The 9,584-nt window shown below is 49.3% G+C and overlaps 1 protein-coding gene across 1 annotated transcript in view; it reads right to left on the bottom strand.

The window, feature by feature from the left end:
- Rph3a (rabphilin 3A) overlaps positions 1-9,584 on the bottom strand; it is a 212,053-nt gene that overhangs the window by 88,374 nt on the left and 114,095 nt on the right. The gene's annotated exons all lie outside the window — the stretch shown is intronic.

The raw sequence follows: 9,584 nt of genomic DNA on the forward strand, positions 1-9,584 counted from the left end.
AGGAATGTGGTGGCCTCAGGAAGCTTGAAAAAGCAAGGACGTGGCTTCTTTAGAATTTCCAGATAAACCTGCTGACACTGTGCTTTGAGGACTTCTGGCCACCAGGACTGTAAGATAATAAATGTGTACGTTTAAGCCACCACGTTTGTGGTTACTCGTTACAGCAGCCACAGGAGACTCATCTAGCAGGGGTGCCGGGGAAGCCTACAGGGAGGAATCCATAGCAGATAGCTTGAGCAATCATTGCCTAGGCTGCCTGTCATTCAGAGGAGCCACCACTTCAGTGCGATCAGAGCCATCTAGCAACCTGTGGTGTGTATGCCGGAGGTGGCCCTACAAGGGGAAGGACCCGTGCTCAGACCCGGAGCTCTGTGCTGGATGTCATAGCTGGGCTCCCTGCCTCCCCACCCCCACTCCTCCTCTGACGGGCCCCTGGGGAAATGCTGTCATCAGGAACACAAAAGGGACAAAATGTCACAGGGCAGCCTTCCAGGAGCACAACTCTTCACAGGAATCAATCAGAGACAGGCCAAGTAAATGAGGCAGAGAGACTGGAAAGAGGGGAGGAAAGAGATGAAAAAGGAAGAAAAGACAGAGAGGCTGAGACAGAGACTATGAAGACGAATCATCGCCGGGACCCAAAAATCCTGACCGCCAGGAAAAGTAGCACCAGGAGACCATAGGGCAACTGCAGAGAAGGCAGACCAAGGCTCGCACAAAACAAACCTTCAGACAAATCAGCAACCAATCAGTTCAGCACCATCAGGCAAGGCGCTGCTGGGGAAAGGAACTCGGCCTTCTGGGGCTGAGTTAGACTCTTGGCTCCCCCAATACCACCCATGTGACCCTGGGGACACCACAGACATGCTCTGACCCCCAGTCTCCTGGGCTATAAAATGGGACCACAATACCATTCCTGTACACCTTCAACGCGGCCGTGTCTCACTGAGCTGACGGTCATGAACGGGTATTGTATATTTTAAATAATAAACAACAGACTCTATTTATTAAGTGCCTACTGTGTGCTTTGTGCTTAGCCAGACTCCTCATACTCTCCAGGACTGTGTGCAAGCAGCATCCAGCCCCAAACAACCACAGCTCCTGGAGGAAGGACAGCCACAGCTGACGGCACAATCAAAAGATTAAAGAGCCAGGTTTTAGAGTCAGGCTGTCAAAGGTTCGAATTTGAGTGACCGCATACAAATTGTGCGACCCTGAGAAAGTTGCTAAACCTCTCTGTGCCTCAGTTTCCCATCTGTAGAGTGGATCATACTGCTTCCTCGTGTGGTTAGCCCTGGGATCACATCAGCTAAAACACGTCAAAGCACTTGGGAGGGATCCTGGCACATAACAGTCCCTGTGTGTGTTTTATTACTGTCGCTATTATGGTTATTATTTATCTTTGAGGGCAAGTGTTTTCCAAAAAGGCAATACATGCTGTGCTGATAACCCAAAGACAGGATCAGGTGATCTATGGATGCATACTTTTTAAAACTTTAGATGTTACATGTTTATTTTAAAGTGCACTAGAAAAATATTGCATTCCCTTTTCCAGCAGTGAAATAATGTATCCTCCTATGCAAATTTATCTAAGTTGATGTAATAATGTAGGTCAGAAATCAATTTGATTTTCGCTTTCATTTCCAGCACCTCAATAAAATGATCTGCCTGAAACCCGTTCTCTGAGATATGCTAGGGTTTTCTTGCCACCCGCCACCTCCCTTAACGATGGTATCTCTCGGCACTGGTTCCTCAATTATGTCAGTAAATTCAGGGACCTGCTCTCACGCCCAGGGGATACAGGAAGCAGGAAGCCCTTCCCTCTCCCAGGCCCTCTCCGGAGCTCGTTTCTAGCCTATGACAAGTTAATTGCTTACCGCAGGCCGTCCCTCGCCAGTGCTCCCACACAGCCGACATTCCTTCTCCTCTCCACCCAGTATTTCACCTGGCTCCTCACCCAGCTGGACCCTGAAGATGTTCAGCCCAGCCTTGTGTAACTCTGGCTTCCCAGAGCACAGAACCAGCCTGATGCTTGGTCTGAGTTTAATATGCAAAATATTCTTAGCATTGTTGATGCTTATGCCTTTCATTGTCGCTGGACTCTCAGGAGGGAGCAACTGAACACCCACCAGGGCAAGTTTAGTTGCCACGGATGGGATGTCAGTCACTCGTGGGGTTCTGGAGAAGCCCCCGGTCTTCAAGATCCTGCTCTCTTTGAAGGATCCTTAGCTGGATCACCACCTGGGAAGGACAGAGCCAGAGTTGCTGTGGCAGGGAAAACCAAACAAGCCAGGGGAGGATGGACGAATGACCTGGGCAGTGAGGCTGGATCTTCATTTGGACAACTGGAAAGAAAAGCACAGAGAGTCTACATTTTCTTTCTTTCTTTCTTTCTCCCCCCATCCTACTTTATTGAATCTACATTTTTACAAGGAGCTTTAAGCTCTGATGAAAAAGGAAAGAATCTGGAATGGAGAGATCTCAGGCACTGACGGCATGCGGAGGGGTCAGGAAAGAGAGCTATTTCAGTTAGGTCCCTCAAAGCACTCACACGAGGAGTCCGGCTCATCTCCAGAAACAGACAAACAAGACTGCTCATCCGGATGCAGGACAGAGATCTCTGAAAGCCTCCCCATAACAAGCTAATGTTGGGAGGCAGCAGAGGGAAGCCTGGCCCCTAGTTTGTGGTTTCCCTACTCTCCATGAGCCTAGCAGACACACTGAGAGAGAGCTGACTCGGATTCCTACATCTCGTGTGCATTGGCTGTGTGACCTTAGGTGAGTCGCTTCAGCTCTCTGACCCTCAGCTTTAGTATCTGTAAAATGACACCTACGTCATTAGTTTATTAGGATCAGACTACCCTTGTTTTATGTTTTTATTCTTACACTATGCCAGATGCTGGATTTACTAAAATGACTGGGAATCGAGTCCTCCGAGCTACAGCCTAATGGAAGAGACAGAGAAGAGCCCCCAAATTATAAAACAGTGTGACAAGAACTAGAAAAGAACTGTAGGAGGCTTCTTAGAGCAGATGCTTATTTATATTATGTGAAGTGGGAAGAGACTGAATAAGGTTACCTCCGCAGAGACCAGGGAAACAGGGTAAGGGTGGAGGAGACCACGTGAGCAGCCCCTCGATGCCCTGAGCGGCCCCCCTCCCCACTCCAGGATCTGCTCAACATCGGGGCAGCATCTGTCCTCCAAGGAGATTTCGCAACATCACACTTACGCAAGCCTGACACGACATGACGGAGACATCCTGCAGGCTTGGAGAAGAAAGGAGAGGTGAGCACTCCCGAAGACCGCCATCCCCATCCGGCCAAGTAGGGAAAGCCCTGCAGCACCAGGGAGAGGCAGGCAGCAGCGAGGCCGGACTTTCCGCAGGGTGAGCTGGAGCTTCACATCCCAAATGTTAACGATGATCGAGACCTACATTTGACCCTCGAGACTGTCCAGGAATCTAACCTCGGGAAATAATTCGATGTGTGCACGAAAATCATCATCACTGCATCGCTGATACTAATGCTAAATCTACAACCTACATATCCATCATTGTGCGGGGGGTCTTTTAAATAAACAGTACCATATGCCGTACCAGGGGAGCTAAAGCAGCAGCACACTGTGACAGCCTTGTGAAGCAACCCCAAAGGTGTAAACTACACAATTACAAAAATGGCCTGGTTTCATTTCATTTAATAAACGTAGCCCCTGGAAAGAAGATGGCCTGAAAGTCCTGCTACACGTATCGCTTTGAGGCACAGGCCGGTCCTTCATGTATTCATTCAGCAAGCAAACATGGGGGGCTGATTGTGTTCCAGAAGCTGAAAACACAGGAGAGGAAACTGATACCATCTCTGTCCTTGCCCAGCTTAGAAACCTAGAAGTCCCTTTGTCCGAGGAGACCTCCCTGGTCACCCTACTAAGTTCTCTTTTCCGATACCTGCTTATCCTGCCCAGAATGTATAATGGATGATAATAACCAATTCCCAACACCTCACTAAAGTTCTTTACAGACTACACATTGTTGAAGACTTATAGCAACCCTGAAAAGTAGACCCTAACATTAAACCCCATTTCTCAGATGAGAAGACTGAGGCTCAGAGAGGGAAAGATATTTGTTCAAGGTCGTGCACTAGCAAGCAAACAAGCAGGGAACTCGGCCCACGTGGGTCTGACACGGGAGCCCATGCTCTCGTGCCGCCTGTAGCACTGGACAACACCAGAGCCTGCCTGGGCCGAACACAGGGCACCTGCGTTCCCAGGACTCCCCCTGTTCCTCCCAATGCAGGCGGCTCCCTGTTCTCTGGCACACAGTCGACCCCCACAGCAGCCTGTCTCCATCCATGCTGACCCCACGTGAGGTCGGGAGGCTTCTGTGCGCCCTGGATTGCACGCTTAGGTCTCCGGAAAGGAGATAAATATGATAAATACCAAATAGCCCGCTGGTGAATGAAGGAGTGAGTGGCAGTGGGGAACCATTACGAGACCATTATTTCCTGGGTGAAAGAGCTTCCCTGTGGATCGCCGGTCCTCACCCAGGCTACCTGCCCACCCGGGGTCCTGTCATGGGGAGGCTCGGAGAGAAGACGGAAACGGTGGTGTCGAGGTGAGCTTGGCTGTACAGCCACCCCCACCCCAGCACCGATGGACTCAAGTCGTAGCCTCACTGAACATCCGTGCTCCCTCAGCAAACCCAGGAACCTCTCCTAGACCCGGGCTTGCGGGAGATGCAGAGAGAAGCCCCAGGGCGTACAAGTTTGGCTGCCCCTGAAAACAACTACTCAGTTTCAAGGAAACCAGAGAATTTCCAGAGGCTGATTTTGTAAGACTTCCTATGCAATTCTCAAGCCAATCTTGAAGGGTATTGAAGCATAAAATCTTCTCTCCTCATTGGCCTGTCCTGATATTCCCGTGATTCATTACAGGGAAAGGGAGCAGAGGTTCTAAGATTCTGCTCCTTCATCTGCAAAATAGGGTAAGAATTTCTACCTCCCTGAGTGTCTGTAAAGATTGAAGCCCAAGAAAGGGCTCCTAGAAAGCTCTGTGCACATTCAGCAAAAGCCTGCGGGGCCTGAAGCCCAGTGAAAATGCCAATGTTACCAGGAAGAGATACCAGATCCAACCCAGGGCCTCCTGCACGCTAGGCAAGCTCCCTACCACAGAGCTTCATCCCAGCCTGACAGGTAGTGACAGGAGGTTTCAAAGGGAGAAGAAAAGCTGGGGAACAGGAGAAGTCTTCTTAGCAATCAAGCCAGGGTAGACTCCAGAAGAGATGGTCCAGGTACTGGAGACACAGAAGGGAGGAAAGAGTACGGTACAGACGAGAAATGTAAAAAGCAAGACATACTAAAGGAAAACACTGCTGACTCCACTGAAGACGTCAGCGCCCAGTGAGGAAAGCTGAGCTGGGGCATCCAAAAACACAAGTCGCAATGGCCATGTATTTGATGGCAAAAACAGAAATCTCGCAGTATAGCTGGAACAAAAAGCTTTATTGTAAAGACAGATCTTGCAGTGCTGAGACTCCAGCCTCTCCGCTACTGCAACTCTTATCTGGACATCTGTAGGGGCTTTCATTGTGGCCTCCCTGCCTCTTGCAGTCCATCCTCTACCACAGCCAAAGGTACGACCTGAAAATCAAATCAGGACCTGCCATGGCCTCTCCTGAAACTCTCTGGTATCTTCTCACAACAGAAACAAACAAGAGAAAAAAAAAATACCTACAGGCCCTGCATCATCGGCCCTTCACTCCCAGCCCCTACCTCTTGGACCTCATCCCCTACAGCTCTTCTACCTCACCTCGTTGTCCAGCCTTTGGCCTTTGTTCTATGGATCAAACATCTCAAGCTTGATCCCATTTCAGGGCCTTTGCACCAGCTTCTGCTTGGATTGCACGCCCACCTGTCCTTTGCGTGGAGAGTTTTCTTGTCATTCAGTTCCCAGCACAGGACACTCCTTCAAAGAGTCCTTCTCCAATCGCCTCAGTGCTTCATGGCTTTCTGCACAGCACTTACAACCATCTGACGGTTTTTTATTCAGAGAGAGGCAAGGACAGAAAGACTCCTTCTCTTGGTCAATATAAGTGCCATGAGATCAGACATCTAGTAGTCTGTCCTCCACTGCATCCCCAGAATCTAGAATAGTGTGTAATGTATAACACGTGCTCAATAAATATAGGTTGGTGGGTTGGTGGATGGATGAAGAGGGGGGTGGGTGGATTGGTGGGTGAGTGGATGGATGGACGGATGGGTTGGTGGGTGGATGGGTAGAAGGATGGAAGGGTGAATGGGTGGGTGGATGGGTGGGTAGATGGGTGGATGGATAGATGAACAAATCCATCCATTTCCGTGGAGAGACAGAATATGAAGTTTCCCTTTATCGCTGGGGTTGGTCCCCCCTCCCGTGTGTGTGCGTGTGTAAGGACACTCATTATAATGGATTAAGGGCTCATGCTAGTTCAGCATGACCTCATCTTAATCTAAGTACTTATATCTGTAAAAACTCTCTCCAAATAAGATCATAGTCTAAGCTTCCAGGTGGACATGGACTTGCGGACACCATCCATCCCAGTACAGAGCGGGCACGATGGATAAGGGGGCAGCAGTCAGGTGGGAGTCCCATCTTATCGCTGACTAGTGGCATGGCCTTGGGCAAGTTGTATCCTCTCCTGCCTCACCTTCTACACCTGTCAAATAGGAGCAGAGATGACAACGTTATTTGTAATCAACTGAGCTACCAGCTGTGCAGACCCCTTTAATCAGTGAGACACTCTGAATATGCGTTATGACCCACGGCAGCCACAAGGAAGGGCCTTGCAGACCCCTAGTGCAGGAAGTGCCCCAGCTGCTGTACGTTCAAGTCCACTGGGGCAAACGAGGCCATGAGCAGCTGAACACCAAGCACAGCAGGGACCCGGTGGCAGGCCGGCTCCTGCAGGACTGGGGCTCTGTCACAGTCTGCAGTTGGAGGCCCCTGAGGCCTTGCTGGACCTCCTGTGACTGTGGTGGAGTCTGGGACGCTCCCACCAGCACCTTCCTTCCCTCGCCCCTGGCTTGGGGTCTGATGGCCTCCAAGCCTTCCCTAGCCCCTGCTTGTCTCCTGTCATAGTCCATCCTCCTCCTATCACACACTTATTCCTGTCTCAGTATCTGCTTCCTAGAGGACCCAGTCTAGCACATTACCCCGAGGACCATCTGTTATCTCTGCCTGCTCAGTGCTCATTTCCCGGCTCCTGCTCATCCTGGGAAACCACCCCTCCCTACCATCACCCATGAGATCTGCCAGGCACAGGCCTGCGCTCAGCCCAACCATTGACTCCAACCCCCGCCACAATGATCAGGGCAGAAAAGGGCAGCGACCACTTGCAAACTGATGAGATTCCTATCCGAAACTTTCACTGGTTGGGAAAGAGATCTATCTTGGGCTGACAGTGTAGCTCAGTGATACACTGCTTGCAAATTACATGCACGAGAGCCTGGGTTCCATCCCCAACATTGAAAAAAAAGATATCTTCTTCATTGGGGTCACTGAGCTGACAGAATGTAAGTCTTTATATCTCTCAGCCTGATGCAAAAGCAGGGGATGTGAGAAACTGATACTTGCTTGACCCCACTATTTGAGCACCTGGACCCAGCCATTCCTGAAGCTGCTTCAGTCTTTCACAATAGAAACCAGTACATTCCCTCCCCGTTTTCTTTTTTGCTTTTGTCTATTTGAGACGAGTGTCCTAACTTTACAAAACATCGTACATTTCCAGACTCCGTTTCTTTAAAGTGACAGGGGATGCGACTGTGGTTTTGGAGAGGAGCTACAAAGTCAAGTAAACATCAAGGATAGTTAAAAAAAAATAGATTCTTTTAATTCCATACATGATCTACTTTGAGGGTGTCATAAGGATTGAAGAGAAAAAAAGAAACAACCAAAGCAGCCTCCGTGGGAGCCAGTTTGGCTTCAGTCTGCTTTTTAAAGAAAGCCTCTCCGTAATTAGGATTTCCAAATATATAATCCTCCTCTCAATCGACAGCACCCAGTACCTAGACAGCTACTTCTAAAAATAAGAGGAATAAAAATCTGTCTGTTTTCTGATGAATCACCAACACATTTCTTCGCTGGCTCTTCTCGTGTTTGGGGATGGAAATCAGAGGGAGGTTTCTCTCCTTTTAAAAACTTGAGATTTGTGGGGATTTCTATCAATAACTTTGTTCCACTCGTCTCCATAAATGTCACTTCTCCTCGCAAATGCTGGCGCCTCCCATATGGAAGGGAAGCTGATGTCAAAGCCTGCAAGATCAGCTCCGGTTGAAGTTTATCCTGCATCGGAGAGAAGGATCTTGGCAATTCTTCGCTTGGCAACGAAAAGAAGCCTGAGCACCGGCAAGGCCGGACGAGGCCTGTTTCCCAGCTCAGTGTAAAGAGAACTCATCCAGCTGAGGTATTATGCACAGCGCTATAGATTTAGCAAAATTGCAGCCTGCACCACATTTCTGTCTCTGGGCTCAATCTCTCCCCTTGGGAGAGAAAAGTAAATAAATCATTCATATTTAGCTGCCAGCATCATTTGTTAACGGGAGGAAACCAAACCACCACGCAGTCCCTTTCCCTTCCTAGAGTAAATGTAGATGGCCATCTAAAGGGCTGTCTTGAGCTAGGACCCTTCTGCCCTGATTTCAGATGCGTCTCCATCCCCGGCACAACTTTCGTGGCAAAAACGAAAGGCACCTACATGTTCTTTAAATAGATCCTGCCCTGGCAGCTGCGACAGCTAATGGCCAGCGGATGCTAACACACAGTGGCATCTGTGTTCACAAAATCAGGGACGTTTTCCATCAACCGGCTTGCTCCTTTATTAAGAGGAAAAGCAATCAGGCATGTGGCAGCAAAGCTGACTCAGGGATGTGAATCCCCACACTGTACTGAGCAGATGCCCAGGAATGGGGAGGACTCAGATCGATGATAATATGAATGATCACAGCAGCAGCAGCCATAGCAATGACTACGACTGGCTGATTGCCTCTGCAAGCCTGGCTCAAAAACAAGGCTTTGTATGCACCCTCGAGCGGGGTCCGTGCAATAACACTACATAGGTTCTGATGCTATCTCTGCATAGCTCAGTGTGTGGTGGATCAGTTGCAGAAATGGCCTCAGCTCTTCCTTTCCTGGACCCATGCCCCTTGCGATATGACTCCACATAGCAATGTGATTTCTGCAGCGCTACCTGTCAAGAAAAGGACTCGATTCCTCCTCCTCTTGAGGCAGGTTTGGCCTGTGACTTTCTTGGACCCAGAAAAATGTCACAAGCTTGGACTTTAAGAAAGCTTGAAGAGCAGAGGCCATGTGCACTTGAGCCAAGGACTCCTGAACAAGGCCACCCTAGACCAGCTGGTTCTCAGAGTCCCCTTGGCTATTTTCAGGTCCACAGCAGGCTCAGTAAGAGGATCTGAGCTCTGACTGGCACAGCACTACCATCCACATTTCCCGCAGACTAGTGAGAAACAGCACTGGTGTATCGTTAGACACCCCTGGGGTTTTGCATGTATATGTATGTGTGTTGGGGGTTTTTTTTTTTTTTTTTTTTTTTTTTTTT

Source organism: Fukomys damarensis, unplaced genomic scaffold (genome assembly GCF_012274545.1).
Source record: "Fukomys damarensis isolate Sample0158 unplaced genomic scaffold, DMR_v1.0_HiC HiC_scaffold_12, whole genome shotgun sequence".
NCBI lineage: Eukaryota > Metazoa > Chordata > Mammalia > Rodentia > Bathyergidae > Fukomys > Fukomys damarensis.